This window comes from Kogia breviceps, chromosome 3, assembly GCF_026419965.1.
Source record: "Kogia breviceps isolate mKogBre1 chromosome 3, mKogBre1 haplotype 1, whole genome shotgun sequence".
In the NCBI taxonomy this organism is placed as follows: domain Eukaryota; kingdom Metazoa; phylum Chordata; class Mammalia; order Artiodactyla; family Physeteridae; genus Kogia; species Kogia breviceps.
Genome location: NC_081312.1, coordinates 137,564,714 through 137,579,020, shown reverse-complemented (window position 1 = coordinate 137,579,020; position 14,307 = coordinate 137,564,714). Strand labels below are relative to the sequence as shown.

At 47.9% G+C, this 14,307-nt stretch overlaps 1 protein-coding gene across 13 annotated transcripts in view; it reads right to left on the bottom strand.

Moving 5' to 3' along the window:
• DAPK2 (death associated protein kinase 2) overlaps positions 1–3,179 on the bottom strand; it is a 129,053-nt gene extending 125,874 nt beyond the window's left edge. For 6 of the 13 annotated variants that reach the window (XR_010839786.1, XR_010839788.1, XM_067029711.1 and 3 more), the window contains exon 1: positions 2,991–3,137. The gene's annotated coding sequence lies outside the window, so the exon portion shown is untranslated. Of the gene's footprint in view, positions 1–2,990 lie in introns of all 13 variants that reach the window. The other 7 variants (XR_010839787.1, XM_067029715.1, XR_010839790.1 and 4 more) reach the window with 5 other exon arrangements.
• Positions 3,180–14,307: the final 11,128 nt, after the last annotated feature.

Sequence of the window (14,307 nt, the reverse complement as noted above, 5' to 3'; positions counted from 1 at the left end):
TATACAACAATGAGAAAAAGTGAACTACTGCTCCCTGCAACAATGTGGATGAAACTCACAAACATAATGTTGAATGAAAAAAACCAGACACAAAAGACTACAGACTGTGTGATTCCCTTTAGGTAAAAAAAATCCATGGTGCTAGACGTCATAATAGTGGTTACGCCTGGGTCAGGGGTTGTGCCTGGAAGAGGACACAAGGAGGTTTCTGGGTGCTGGCAATGCTGTTTCTTGATGGTATGTACACTTATTTTGTATGCAATCAAAACTTTACATAATTAAAACATGAGTCTAATATCTACTGGACAAATGAAATAACATATGTAAAGTGTTTTTAATAGTCCTTGGATGGTTCCAACAAATGTGAGTTCCTACCCTCCTGCCATTGTCTTGGAGCCTCGTGAGGGCAGGAGTTGTGACATTCTCACCTCTGTCGCCTTGTGGTAGCTGGTACACAGCAGGCACTCCATGAATGTTGGCTGATTTAAATTTAGTGCCCCAGCTGTCTTTCCCAAGGCTGCTGCTCAGAAAGCTCATCAGGTAAAAGCAGCTGATAACAACTCAAAGCCTCTTCATAACATCTCTCCCCAAGATGAATTTGCATTTTACCAGTTTAGAAACATGAAACTAAAGGGGAGACATTCTGAGGTGGAATTACAGTCACCAGCTAGGACCCAGAGATACAGGCACCTTTCTGCCTCTGAAAAGATGAAACCACATGGCAGAAGGCACAGCTACAACTTTTGGCCAGGGGCACAGGACATCGGCCCCAGACATTCCGTGGTTGAGGCCCATCTTTTTTTTTTTTTTTTGCAGTACGCGGGCCTCTCCCGTTGTGGAGCACAGGCTCCGGACGCGCAGGCTCAGCGGCCATGGCTCACGGGCCCAGCCGCTCCATGGCATGTGGGATCTTCCCAGACTGGGGCACGAACCCATGTCCCCTGAATCATCAGGTGGACTCTCAACCACTGCGCCACCAGGGAAGCCCGAGGCCCATCTTAATGCCTACATTTCTCTTAATGGAATCTCTAGAATTCACATTCCTGACCCCAACCCTAATACTAGGCAACATTTCTGAAAGGTTAACACAGATTTCCTAAAACCTCACAGAAAGAGATCTCTAAGAACATCTAGGGGATTTTTAGACTCTGCTCAGGAGCCGCCAGCATGAGGAAGGGAAGCCAGAGAAGTTCCACTTTATCTACACTATATGTTGGGGTTCTGTGTAAGAATTCATGGGTGGGAGGAGTTTGAAAACCACTGCTGTCTGGTCAAACCCCCTTGTTTTACAAGAGAAGGAAACTGAGGTCCAGATGGGGGAAAGGACTTGCTAAAAGTCACACAGCTAGCCCACTCCAGCTGCTCTTCCCCCAGCTTCTGTTGACAGTACTCTCAACCCTCCAATGGTGGCACGAGGGTTACTAAGTCGGTGGCCTCCTGAGGGACAACCTGGGAGGCCAGGGATGGAGGATCATCCCATAAGGAAGTTTCAACCCTACTAAACCTCTCCCCCATGGGCCCCAGCTCACCCTGCTGAACTCTCAGAGATCCTCACCCAGTACAAGTCTGTGAAATGGGACCATGATTGCCCCCTTACACCCTCCCCCCATCATATTCAGGAGGAGGCTGCCAACAGAAGGGAGGGGCATCCAGCATTACAGTGTCCCTTCATACATTGGAGGCTTTGACCCACCCTGATCTCTGATGAGGAAGCTGGGGCTCAGAGATCAGCCACCTGCCTAAGCTGACATGAGAAAACTATCTTCCTGGTAAAAGTCCAGCTCTGCTGGGCAGCCTGCTTGGTCAGCCCCCACATCTAACAACTAGGGAGGCCTTAGGGAGAGGGTCAGGGTCAGTTCAGGTCTTCTTCCTGCCAGTGGGAAACTTGTCCCAAACCAGCACACACCCACTCAAATCCACACACCCCTGCACCCCCTGCCCAAGCCTCTCCCAAAGCTACCGAATGGGGCCACTTCAGGTGCTAAAAACACATCTTGGGAGATGGGTGGTTTGGGGAAGAACAGGACTCTGGAGGAAATCGTGAAGAGGCCAACGTACCAGCACCCCTCAGTCACCAGGGCTCTCCCAGGAATACCTGACACAGAGGCAGCTGAGAAATACAATGTCAGAAACCACAGCAGTGGCCCCCAGCTGCCCCCCACCGGATTCTTGAGTACAAGGTGTCGGGGGCCACCCACCCCCAGCGACCTTCCCATCTGCCAGTGAGGCAGCAGCTATGCATCCTCTTTTCCAGTGTGCACTCCTAACCTACCACCTGCCTGGCCTCAACGCTTACGGCTCTGGGCCTCCCCTCCCTCCCAAAGTGAGAAGACTAATTTCCACCTTGCAGAGTTACAGTGAGGATCAGGCAGACCCACACATGCCATGAGACATCCACAATGCCTGAACCATACGGGTAAACCGTTGATAACACCCTCCTATGCTGGGGTCGAAACCCCAGCCTGCCGCAGAGAAACTGGCTGCCCTCCTGCCCACCCTAACTCTGCCCCAGCCCAGGCTCCCGACTGGGACCACAGCTTCATTCTGCCACAGAGAAAGCTGACTGGGTACGAAGCAGCCTCCGCGCATCACCTCTTCGCAAGAGGGCGAGAAGGAGGTATGCGAAGCAGATGATGCTGAAAAGATCTGGTCGCTCTCCTCCCGTAAATCTGGGGCCCTCCCCCGCGTCAAGGGGTCCTAACTTGATGGAAGTCTGTCTCCGGTCCTCCCTAGGCGCCAGGTCTGCCCGCCGCTCCCAGCCGGTTCCTGGGGTCAAAGTGCCAGACTTCAGAGAGAGCCCTAGGGGCCCAGCGGGCAGTCCCTGAGTCCAGGGCCGGCCAGGACACCCAAGGCCAAGGCCGGCCATACCCGGGGGGCGGCGTCAGGGACCGGGCCGCTGACTTGCCCCGGAGCAATTTGCCCCCGCTAGCCCCAGCCCCGAGCCGCGCGCCCTGTCCCGCCCGTCGAGCCCGCAGATGGGCGCTACTCACGGCGGGAGGCTGCGCAGCGCCGGGCGTGGAGGCGCTGTAGGCACGGGGAGCGCGGCCGGCGCGCTGCTCTCTGTTCGGCTCGGCTGCCTGCGCGGTGGGCGCTCGCCTGTCCGCAGAGCCGCGGAGGAGCCGAGAGGGCGGGGCGGCCGGTCCCGTCCCAGGCGCCGGCTGGAGGCGCACCCGGTGGCCCGAGACGGCGCTCGGAGCGCCCCCTACCGGGAGTCCCCTCAGGACAGCCCTCGGGTGAGGGCTGAGAGCCTCCCTGCCAGGTCGGAGCGGGCACATCCTGGGCCCTGAGGTTCCCAGGAGAGGGGGCGAGAGCCAGTGGCAAGACCTGGCTTCTTCACGGGCTCTGCCGCTTACATGGTGTGTGGCCTTGGACAAGTCAGCTAACCTCTCCAAACCTAATCTGGAAACTGATTTAAATGAGCTGATACGCTTGATATAGCCTGGCATGATCACTCAGAAAGTGGTATCTCCTTGTCCCCCGCTTCCACCGTGAAAGAGGAAGTCCCACCAGGGAATATGCCCCTTCCTCCCTCCCAGTCAGAGTGCTCTGACAACGGACAGATTCTTCTGGAATACTCACCATCCACGGTTCACAGTGGGGTGGGGGCCGAGAGGGGGAGGGCCACTTCCCTCCTCACAACCCCACCCCATCCCCTCATCCTCACCCCAACTTAGGAGCAACCTGGCTTTCATGCCCCCAGCCCTGCCTGGCACGTAGGTGAAGGCTCACATCACCATCAAGGCTTCCCTAATGAAAGACTTGGGAGTGGAGTGCTCCTCTCTTCCTTCTGCCAAAAATCCCGGGAGGAAAAAGGAATGAGAGTGGAGGGAGTGGTGGAAGGACATGGAAATAGAATGTAAGTCAAGTTCAGTGGTCTTATTTCAAAACAAGAGGCTGTTTAGCGAGAATAAATGAAGGCCCCTTCCAAGAGCCTCCATCCCTAATTCATCCAGGACACTCCTCAAGACAGTCCAAGAGGGAAGGGTGATAGGTTCAGAGTCCTACATTTGGTTCAAAGCTGTGCTCTGCCGTTCCCTGTGTGGGTATAGTCTTGGGCATGGCACTTGACCTTATTCTTCATCAGTAAAGGAGGTAAACACTCCTTCTGACAGCATCTAATGGAGCTATCGTGGGACTAAAATGAGACAGGATGTGTAAGATGCACCTAGAGGACCTCTACCTGTGTGAGCAACTCCCCTGTCCCCTCTTTAGCCTTTCCTGACACTGGGGTACTGAGATGTACAGATCAACCAGCCCTCTCCCACTCCCCAGCTGACTGGTACTTCAGAGTCTGTGACAGCCTCTAGAAAGACCCCGGTGCTTCCTTGTTCATAAACTTGACAACATCCCAGGACAGTGCAGGCTTTGAGCCACCTCTCCCAAGAGCACCAGGCTACCTTGAGTAGAGTAATATCCAAGACCAGAGGTGGCTCTCCAAGTCAGTGGCCAGAGGAGGACGACCACTGGTGAGGTTTCACCAGCATAAGGAGGCCCTTCATCCTCAGACCATCCTCAAACCTCCTCCCCCATTTCCAGTTATCTATTGCTGTGTAACAAACCACTCCAGCCTGTGGCATGAAACAATTCTGTTAGGCTCATGCCTTGAGGGTCAGAAACACAGAGTGCACGGCACATATGGCTTATCTCTGCTGCATGATGTCTGGGGCTTCAAATGGGGAGACTTCAGTAGGTGGGAGTGATTTGAATGGCTGGGGGCTGGAATCATCTGAAGGCTTCTTCCTTCACATGGCCGGTGCCTGCGCAATGATGAATCCAAGGGTAGGCTCAGGCGAGACTGTGGAGCACCTACATGTAGCCTCTCCATCCCTTCCCCCTCTGAGTCTCATGCTTAGTATCTAATTTGCAGCAGCAATGTCCCCTTGCCCAAGGCAAAAAGGACATTCTTGAATTTGACACAAGGCAAACTAGTCAGAGAATGTCGCAGCTGGAAGTGTCACTGTCCATCATCCCATCCAGCCAGGTTATTTTTCAGATGAGGAAACTGAGGCTCAAGGAAGAGAAGTGACTTGCTCAAGGTTACACATCTTGTGAGGGGCAGAGCTAGAATTAGAGCCAAGCCCCCTCCCCATTTGCAGTTTGGTGCTCTTTCCACTCTACTTGCCAAATGCAGTGCCTAGGGAGGTACCATCTGGAAATGCATTTTATGCTTGGGGTGGAGTGAGTTCATCAGAACCTCACCTGAGAGCAGTAACAGGCTACTGAGCACTGAACATGGGACCAAGGTGGCAGTGGGCAGGGAAGGAAAAATCCTGAGGGTGGTGGCAGCAAGGACACCTACTCCAGAATGAAGTCAGGAGGAGATCCAGGTATTAAGAGCTAAGAATTATCTCAGCCTCAGTTCCTGCGTGGTTCCAAATGCCTCACCTGGCATTTAAGGCTCCAACCTGCATTTCCCCACTGTGTACGCACATCCTCTTCCCTCTTGTGTGTGTACATCCAGCTCTCTTGCCAGCTTGGATTATTGGCTGTTCCTGCCTCCATACTTTTGTTTAAGCCATTCCATCACCACCCCCTCATCCCATCCTACAAAATCAAACCATCCCTCAAGGGCCCTCTTAGGTGGTGTATCTTCCATGGAAATTTCCCTGATCTGCCCTCTGGATGCCTTTCTCCCCTGAACCCTACCACTCTTGGTTTGTACCTAATTGGCATTCCCTTTCCTCTGTTTTAGTTGTAATTAGTGTCCAGTTCTCTTTTCCTCAAGGGCAAGGACAATGCTTTGTTCACCTTTGTGCCCATACAATGCCTGACATCCCCAACCCAGTAAACCTGTTAAACTGAATTACTAGAATGTAAATGTCACAAGGTAAGGGACCATAACTGTCTTGTATTCTATCGTCTCCCAAGGGCACCCAAGTCCCTGGCACTTAATCATATGTCTGATGGAGAGATGTATAATTAAAGTTAATAACTGCCACATATTACATTCCAGGAGTTCTCAGCCCTGAATGCACGTCAGAATCACAATGGGACTGTTTTAAAATCCTAATGCTCAGACTGCACCCCACACCAATTACATCAGAACCTCTGGGAGTGGGAGCTGGGTTTCAGTAGTGGTTAAAACTCCCCAGGTGGGGCTTCCCTGGTGGCACAGTTGAGAGTCCGCCTGCCGATGCAGGGGACACGGGTTCATGCCCCGGTCTGGGAAGATCCCACATGCCGCGGAGCGGCTGGGCCCGTGAGCCACGGCCGCTGAGTCTGCGCGTCCGGAGCCTGAGCTCTGCAACGGGAGAGGCCACAATGGTGAGAGGCCTGCGTACCGCAAAAAAAAAAACAAACCTCCCCAGGTGGTTCCAATGTATAGGCTGAGAACCATTTTTCTCATGTCCCAGAGACCTGGGGAAACGAAAGCCTCCTCCATCAACCCACCAAACCACAGACACATCTGAGCACCTGCTTTGTGCAAGACACTACCCCGACCTGTGAGACTGGTGAGTCACAGGAGCCTGAAGCTTCCACAGGATGAGAAGACAAGCCCACGGGGAAGATGTAACCATGGGGGGCACAAAAGGGCAATGAAAGTGGTGATATCCTAAGGCACACTTTGGCGCCTGGCAAGTTTACAGAGCTACCAACCTGCTGACGAGGAGACAAGAGCCAGGACTGAGATGCTGCATGTGTGGGCTGGGGCAGCCGGCACTGGGGTTGGCATAGAGGATGCACGGTGCGAGGGCTAAATGCAGGGACTCCGATGCCGGATGCCTACTGTGCATCCCAACGAGCAACCTACTGTGTGATCCCGGGCAACCTTCTCGGGTTTTTGCTGTTTTGTTTTGGTTTTCGGTTTTGGGGTTTTGGGGCAGCACCATGCGGCATGTGGGATCTTAGTTCCCTGACCAGGGATTGAACCCGCACCCCATGCAGTGGGAGTGCGGAGTCTTAACCACTGGACTGCCGGGGAAGTCCCCCAGGGAACCATCCTGATCTTTCTGTGCCTTATCATCCCCATGGGTTGTTGTGACCATTCCATTAGTTACGGATATGTGTGCACTTGGATCAGTGTCTGGCCCATAAGTGCTCAATGAGTATTGCTATGTTTATTGTGCCTTAAATGTCTGGTGTGAGCTCCCCTAGAGAAGGAAATGGATCTTACTCATCTTTACACCCCACCTATCCCCAGCCTGGCCCTGAGCAGGTCCAGAACGAGTCAAATGAAGACTAGACTGCCGGCTGCTTGACAGTGGGTCCAGTGCTGACAGCTTTCTTATGCTATCAGGACAGGCCAGGAGAGGACGCAGCTGGCTCCTCCCCAGCTGGCTAGCCCCCTGGGTAGAAGGCAGGCAGGAAGCCTCCTCCTCCCAGTGGTGGCCAGTGGCCTGGTTCCTCAGTCCTTCCCAGCCCTATGTACCCTGCCCTGTGCCCTCTACTCTCCCACGCCCAGCCAGGCAGGGTCAGGGTGTGGGGCAGACTTGGCCACCCTTCCTGCTTCCTCCCTCAGGAGGCCCGCTGGCTCTTGCAAACAGAGGTGTCTGCTTTCATCTCTACCCTGGTTGGACTCAGCAAGGCCTTGACCCCACCATAAGGATAAGGCAGGGGAGGGGAGGAGAGATTGAAAGGGGCTGGGGCATGGGAGGCCTTGCCTTTCCCTGGAAGCCCTGGACAATGGGGATTTCCTGGGCACAAGCGCACACCCATTGATTCTACAAACATTCAAGGGCACCCCCTGGGGCTAGGTACTGGTGGAGGAAGAATAGGCTCAACGCCTGGTCAAGTGTCAGGTCTACTCCAGCAGGCATCATGAGGCGCCTAAGGGAAAGAGAGCTTTGACTCAAACGTGAAAGAAGAGGACCAGGAGAGTAGGAGGTGGGTGAGGGAAGGATGGCACATTAGGTGGGAGTAGCTGTGTGTACAAAGAGCTGAAGGTATGAAACCACCTGCCATTTACTGCCTTAACTCCCACCTGAGCCAGCACAGGGGTCATGTGGTAGGATCATGATCCAGGCACATGCTATCTCCTTCTGTTTAGGCAGAGTTTGGTGACATGGGCACTGGGTACTTGGCCAGGGACCCCAAACAATGCCCACTTTTAGGGCTATGAATTCTACTGTCTCCTTCTCTAGGCTCAGGAATAAGACAGGCCTATTTATATTCCTGTTCAGCCACTTTCTGGGCAAAACACGTCCCCCTCTGAGCCTCAGTTGCCTCATCTGTAAAATGGGAATAATTATACCTTTCTCTCAGGACCAGATAAAATACTTGAGAAAGCACTGGCACAAATGGTAGCTTCCCTCCCAAAACAGATGGTTGCCAGGACTTCCCTGGTGGTCCAGTGGTTAAGACTCCTCGCTTCCACTGCAGGGGGCACAGGTTCTATCCCTGGTCAGGAAACTAAGATCCCACATGCTGCGCAGTGTGGCCAAAACAAAACAGATGGTTCCCTCTCTCAAGACAGTCTGTCACCTGTGCCCTATCTCTCCAGCCACGTTGTTCCTGCTTCTGTCTCTGAAATACTTTCTTCCTTTCCCCTCCATTTGTCCAAGGCTCAGCTCAATTCCAGCCTCATTCATTTTTCAAACATTTCCTGGTGCACATCCTGGGCCAGGCCCTGAGAGAAATGAAGCACAGGCCCTGGCCTCAAAGCCAAGCAGAGGAGATATCCTGCGAATAAATGCCACAATCCCATGTTCTGGGGCAAGCCAGACAGAGCCCCAAGGGTGCCTAGAGGTACCTGAATACCTGGGGGGCAGGGTAGAGAGGCATCTCTAAGGAGAGAACTCTTCCTGGATGACACAGTCACGTCTGCTGAGCTGAAGCTAGGATTTCACTTCCCTGTGTTTGTTAACAAGCCCTGCCCTCCTTCTCTACATCCTTCTCCTGTCATCCTTCTCTTTGCTGGTAATGTGGTTGGACCCATCAGAGGCCTGTGGTAGATCCATAAGGGAAGAATGGGAGGAGAGCATTTCTTCTCCACCTTCCTCTGAAGAGGAACTTCAGGGCCAGACCTGGTCAGTCCACGGGTGTCTCCTTCTACACATCTGGCGGATCCCTGATCTCCGTGTAGCTGGCCTTCCTATTCTGCGGCATGTCATTGGATATTAAAACCATTGAGTGGGACTTCCTTGGTGGCCCGGTGGTTAAGACTCTGTGCTTCCACTGCAGGGGGCACAGGTTTGACCCCTGGTCAGGGAACTAAAATCCCACAAGCCACACGGCACAGCCAAAAAAAAAAAAAAAAAAAACACCAAAGAAACAAACAAAAACCCCCAAAAAAACAAAAAGGAAAACAAAAATCACTGACTGAAACATTGTTGGAGGACAGGATACTCACAGGGCACAGGGTCTCTTAAGTATCTCCTCACAGACTTACTCATTAATGACAAAGAGGAAAGGGTACTTTGACAACAGAGGAATCTGGCAGATAGCACCTTAATAAAAAGTCCACATTTAACATCAGTAAAAATGGAACAAGAAAGATATAACATCATCTATGTAGTACTCCTGCCAAAAATGCAGAGGCTGAAACTAATCATGAGGAAACGGTCAGACAAATCCAGACTGAGAGACATTCTGCAAAGCAACTCACCTGGACTCTTTAAAAATATCAGCGCCGTGAAAGAAAAACAGGACTGTTCTACATGAAAGGGGGCTGAAGAGACATAGCAACTCAGGGCAATGTGTGATGAGTGATTGGATCCTGGATTTTAAAAACGTTAAAAGGGACATGATTGGACAATTGTGGAAATCTGAATATGGAAGTTTTATTACATAATCATATCAGCGCTATGTTTTCTGAGTGGGAGGATTATAGTGTGGTTATGGAGGAGAATGTCCTTCCTCTTGGGTCATGCATGTTGAGGTGTTTTGGGGAGAAATAGCATTATGTTTGTAACTGTTCTTCAAATCGTTCAGCAAAAAGAATATGTATATGTATAGAGTGAGCGAAAGCTGAATAGTTGATAAATCTAGGTGAATTCTTCTTGCAACTTCTCTGTAAGTTTGAAATTTTTCAAAATCAAAAGTTGGGGAAAGTAAAACATAATATTTATTATGGTAATCAGCAGAAAAACAAAAACTAAAAATTGTTCAGCGTGGTTGTCATTGGGGAATAACACTGGAGTGGGTGGAAAGGAAGACTTCTAGCTTTCATTTTATATTTTTTGGACTTTTTTTTGGTTTTGCTGTTTCTATATTGCTTCTATGATCAAAGAAAACTAGGTTAATCAATAAAATATGTACAACAGAGGTTGCTCTGAGAATAGCATGCTTGTATCAGTGGAGGTCTCTTCATTCCAGAAAAGAATTAATAAATACTGTGTTTAGTACCCATTAATGCTCATTAAGACTTTAGACCTACTAATGAGTGCTGAAGTTCTTAGAACACAGTCAGTCTTCCTCAGCCTCATTTCTACTCAGCAATAGCACTTATTACAGGGCATTGTATTCTTTTCTTAAATCTTGCTAAAAGACAAAAATATTGAAAGACAACCCAGAGAATGGGAGAAAATATTTGCAAACGAAGCAACCAACAAGGGATTAATCTCCAAAATATACAAACAACTCATCCAGCTGTATATCAAAAAAACAAACAACCCAATCAAAAAGTGGTCGAGGAACTTCCCTGGTGGTCCAGTGGGTAAAACTCCACACTTCCAATGCAGGGGGCCTGGGTTCGATCCCTGGTTACGGAACTAGATCCCAAATGCATGCCGTAACTAAGACCTGGTGCAACCAAAATAAATAAATAAATATATTTTTTAAGAATGGGCAGATCTAAATAGACATTTCTCCAAAGAGGACATACAGATGGCTAAAAAGCACATGACAAGATGCTCAACATAGTTAATTATTAGGAAAATGCAAATCAAAACTACAATGAGGTACCACCTCACAGAGGTCAGAATGGCCATTGTTAAAAAGTCTACAAATAACAAATGCTGGAGAGGGTGTGGAGAAAAGGGAACCCTCTTACACTGTTGGTGGGAATGTAAGTTGGTGCAGCCACTATGGAAAACCGTATGGAATATCCTCAGAAAACTAAAATAGAACTACTGTATGATCCAGCAATCCCACTCCTGGGCATATATCCAGAGAAAACCATAATTTGAAAAGTTGCATGCACCCCAATGTTCATTGCAGCACTATTTACAATAGCCAAAATATGGAAGCAACCTAAATGTCCATCGACAGAGGAATGGATAAAGAAGATGTGGTACATATATACAATGGAATATTACTCAGCCATAAAAGAGAATGAAATAATACCATTTGCAGCAACATTGATGGACCTAGAGATTATCATACTAAGTGAAGTAAGTCAGACAGAGAAAGATAAATATCATATGATGATATCACTTATATGTGGACTCTAAAAAAAAACGATACAAATGAACTTATTTACAAAACAGAAACAGACTTTGAAAACAAACTTATGGATACCAAAGGGGAAATGTTAGGGGGAGGGATAAATTAGGAGTTTAGGATTAACATATACACACTACTATATATAAAATATGTAATCAACAAGGACCAACTGTATAGCACAGAGAACTCTACTCAATATTCTGTAATAACCTATATGAGAAAAGAACCTGAAAAAGAATGGATATATGTGTATGTATAACTGAATCACTTTGCCATACACCTGAAACTAACACAACATTGTAAATCAACTATACTCCAATATAAAATAAAATAATTAAATTTTACAAAAGAAAAAATTTTGCTAAGAGTAAACATCACTAATATGGAGACATATGAAGATGTAAATATCCTTCAGAAAAGGATGAAAATGACAAAATGAATAGAATCATATCTTGATTTTTATGTCCTATTTTTTTTTACCAGTTCTTTGTCAATCTACCCAGCCCCTATTTTAGTCTACAAAATATTTAAGGAACCTAGAAAGTTTCACATTCTATTCTATCTTTCAATTCATTTCAATCAGTGCAGAGAAATGACTTGCCCGAATCAAACGCTGACTATTGGTCAACCTTAATTGGAAACCAGGCCACTTTCCATATATCCTAACCACATAGTCTTGATTCTGATTCTCCCGTGCTATGTGAGTGTGGACAGGTCACTCAACATCTCCTGGCCTCCATTTTCTTACCTATAAAATCGGATAGTAGGATTAGATTAACATGGAAATGGCCCCCATGATCCCTGATAGTGGCCATGTATTCCACTTGGAGAAATGAAGGTGCAGCAAAGATCTGCAACCTGGTAAGATTCACTCTTTGAGGCAAACTTGAGCTTGGCACACGTATTCATTTTATATTCTGACTCATCTGAACAGACCTCACATTAATGTAGCCAAGGAACACAATGTGACAGCTTTGGGAATCCAGCAACAAGGAAACTCAGCTGATGTGACGCAGTTTAGTTCAATTAGCTTAATCAGAATAACAACAATGACAAAGACCTAAGAACCATAATGTTCCTTAAAAAAAAGGGAAAAACTAATAAGCTCTCCTAAAGGGTCATAATCATTTTTAATTCTGCAGGAATCAATGGATTAGCGACTGCGGACCAAGCTCAATTTTAATCACTCCTGTGGTTGTTAATGATGTAAATGAATCCTTGGAAGCTCCAGAAAGCCAGCATCCACTGTGGTAGGTGGAAATTTAAAACCAGAAGGTGCCTTAGAGATTATCTAACACCTTATTTAATAGAAGGAAGAAGGAGGCCAAAAGAGGAAAAGTGACTTTTACCCAAGTTTACACTTGTTTGGGGCGGGGCCAGGATTAAAGTTCAGGCCTCCTGACCCCTAGGCCAGTGGGCATTCCTCGTAGGAAATGCCGAAGACCGAGGCCCTTGGTAAAGCTGAATCCCCTCATTATGACCAAGGTGAGCCTGAAATAATTCAGCAAGAAAACACTGTGGGAGATAAAGGGAGCATCTAAAGAAGATAGGAAATATTAGAATACACATTCATGAAAACCAAGAATATGAACAGTGTGCTACAGAACTAGCTCCCAGGAGTTTGGATAAAATCAAAGGAAACTTCCCCAAAGGGGAAAATACATTTTATTTTATTGAGTTCCCACATATATATATATATATTTGGACTTCCCTGGTGCACAGTGGTTAAGAATCCTCCTGCCAATGTAGGAGACACGGGTTTGAGCCCTGGTCTGGGAAGATACATGCCGCAGAGCAACTAAGCAGAAATTGAAACACAAATGTAGAGAACAAACGTATTGACACCAAGGGGGGAAAGTGGTGGGGGTAGTGGTGGTGTGATGAATTGGGAGATTGGGATTGACATGTATACACTGATGTGTATAAAATGGATGACTAATGAGAAAACAAAAATGCAAACCACATATGGTTTTTGTACAATTTAAATAAAAACTCTGATTTGTAAAGGAAGATTATACAGCTTTTGAGGACATGGGTTGGAATACTTTTTAAATGTAATTAATCTAAAATAAGCCAGGCAGAGGGAGACAAATACTGCATAGAATCACTTATATGTGAAATCTTAAAAAAAAAAAAAAAAAAAAAAAAAAAGTCGAAGGCTAGAAACAGAGCAGAAAAGTGGTTGCCAGGGCAGGGGGTGGGGGAAATAAGGAGAGGTTGGTAACAGGGTACAAAGTTTCAGTTATAAGATGAATAAGGTCTGAGGATCTAACGAAAAACATGGCGACTGTCGTGATAACACTGTATTGTATAATTGAAATTTGCTGAAACAGTAGAACTTAAATGTTCTTACCTCCCCCGCAAAAAGGATAAATACATGAGGATGGATGTGTTAATTAACGAGATGGGTGGGATCCTTTCACAATGTACACATACATCAAATCACCACGATGTACATTTTAAACGTCTTGTAATTTTATGTCAATTATACCTCAATAAAGCTGAATAATAGGTCAATAATAATAATATCCAATATTAATTAGTGCAGGACAGGGACACAAACCCCCATTCTTGGTGACATATTAATTGGTACAATTTCTTCAGAAGGCAATTCAGCAACCAATATGTGTCAAAAGTGTCAAAATTACCATAACCTTTGGCATAGTAATTCCACATCCGAGAAAGGCTTCTGTGATAATCACCCCTGTCAGAACAAAGGCGCAGACTGCAATGCCCTCGGCGTGATGCAGCCCAGTCAGAGTGGTGGTGAGTGTGCCTTGAGGGCGCCCCCAGGCAGATCCCTGGCGGGGGCAGAGAACACCCAGCACAGCTGACATCAGGGCTCTTCAAGAAGTCTTGCTCTTCAACGACCAACTGGAAACCTGGAAGCCCATGCTTTGCTGCCATCTAGTGGTGCTTCCCAAGTAACTGCACCCAGCCAGGGAGGAAAATTGCCGCCTCCGTCAATTAGCACCAAGGGGCTTT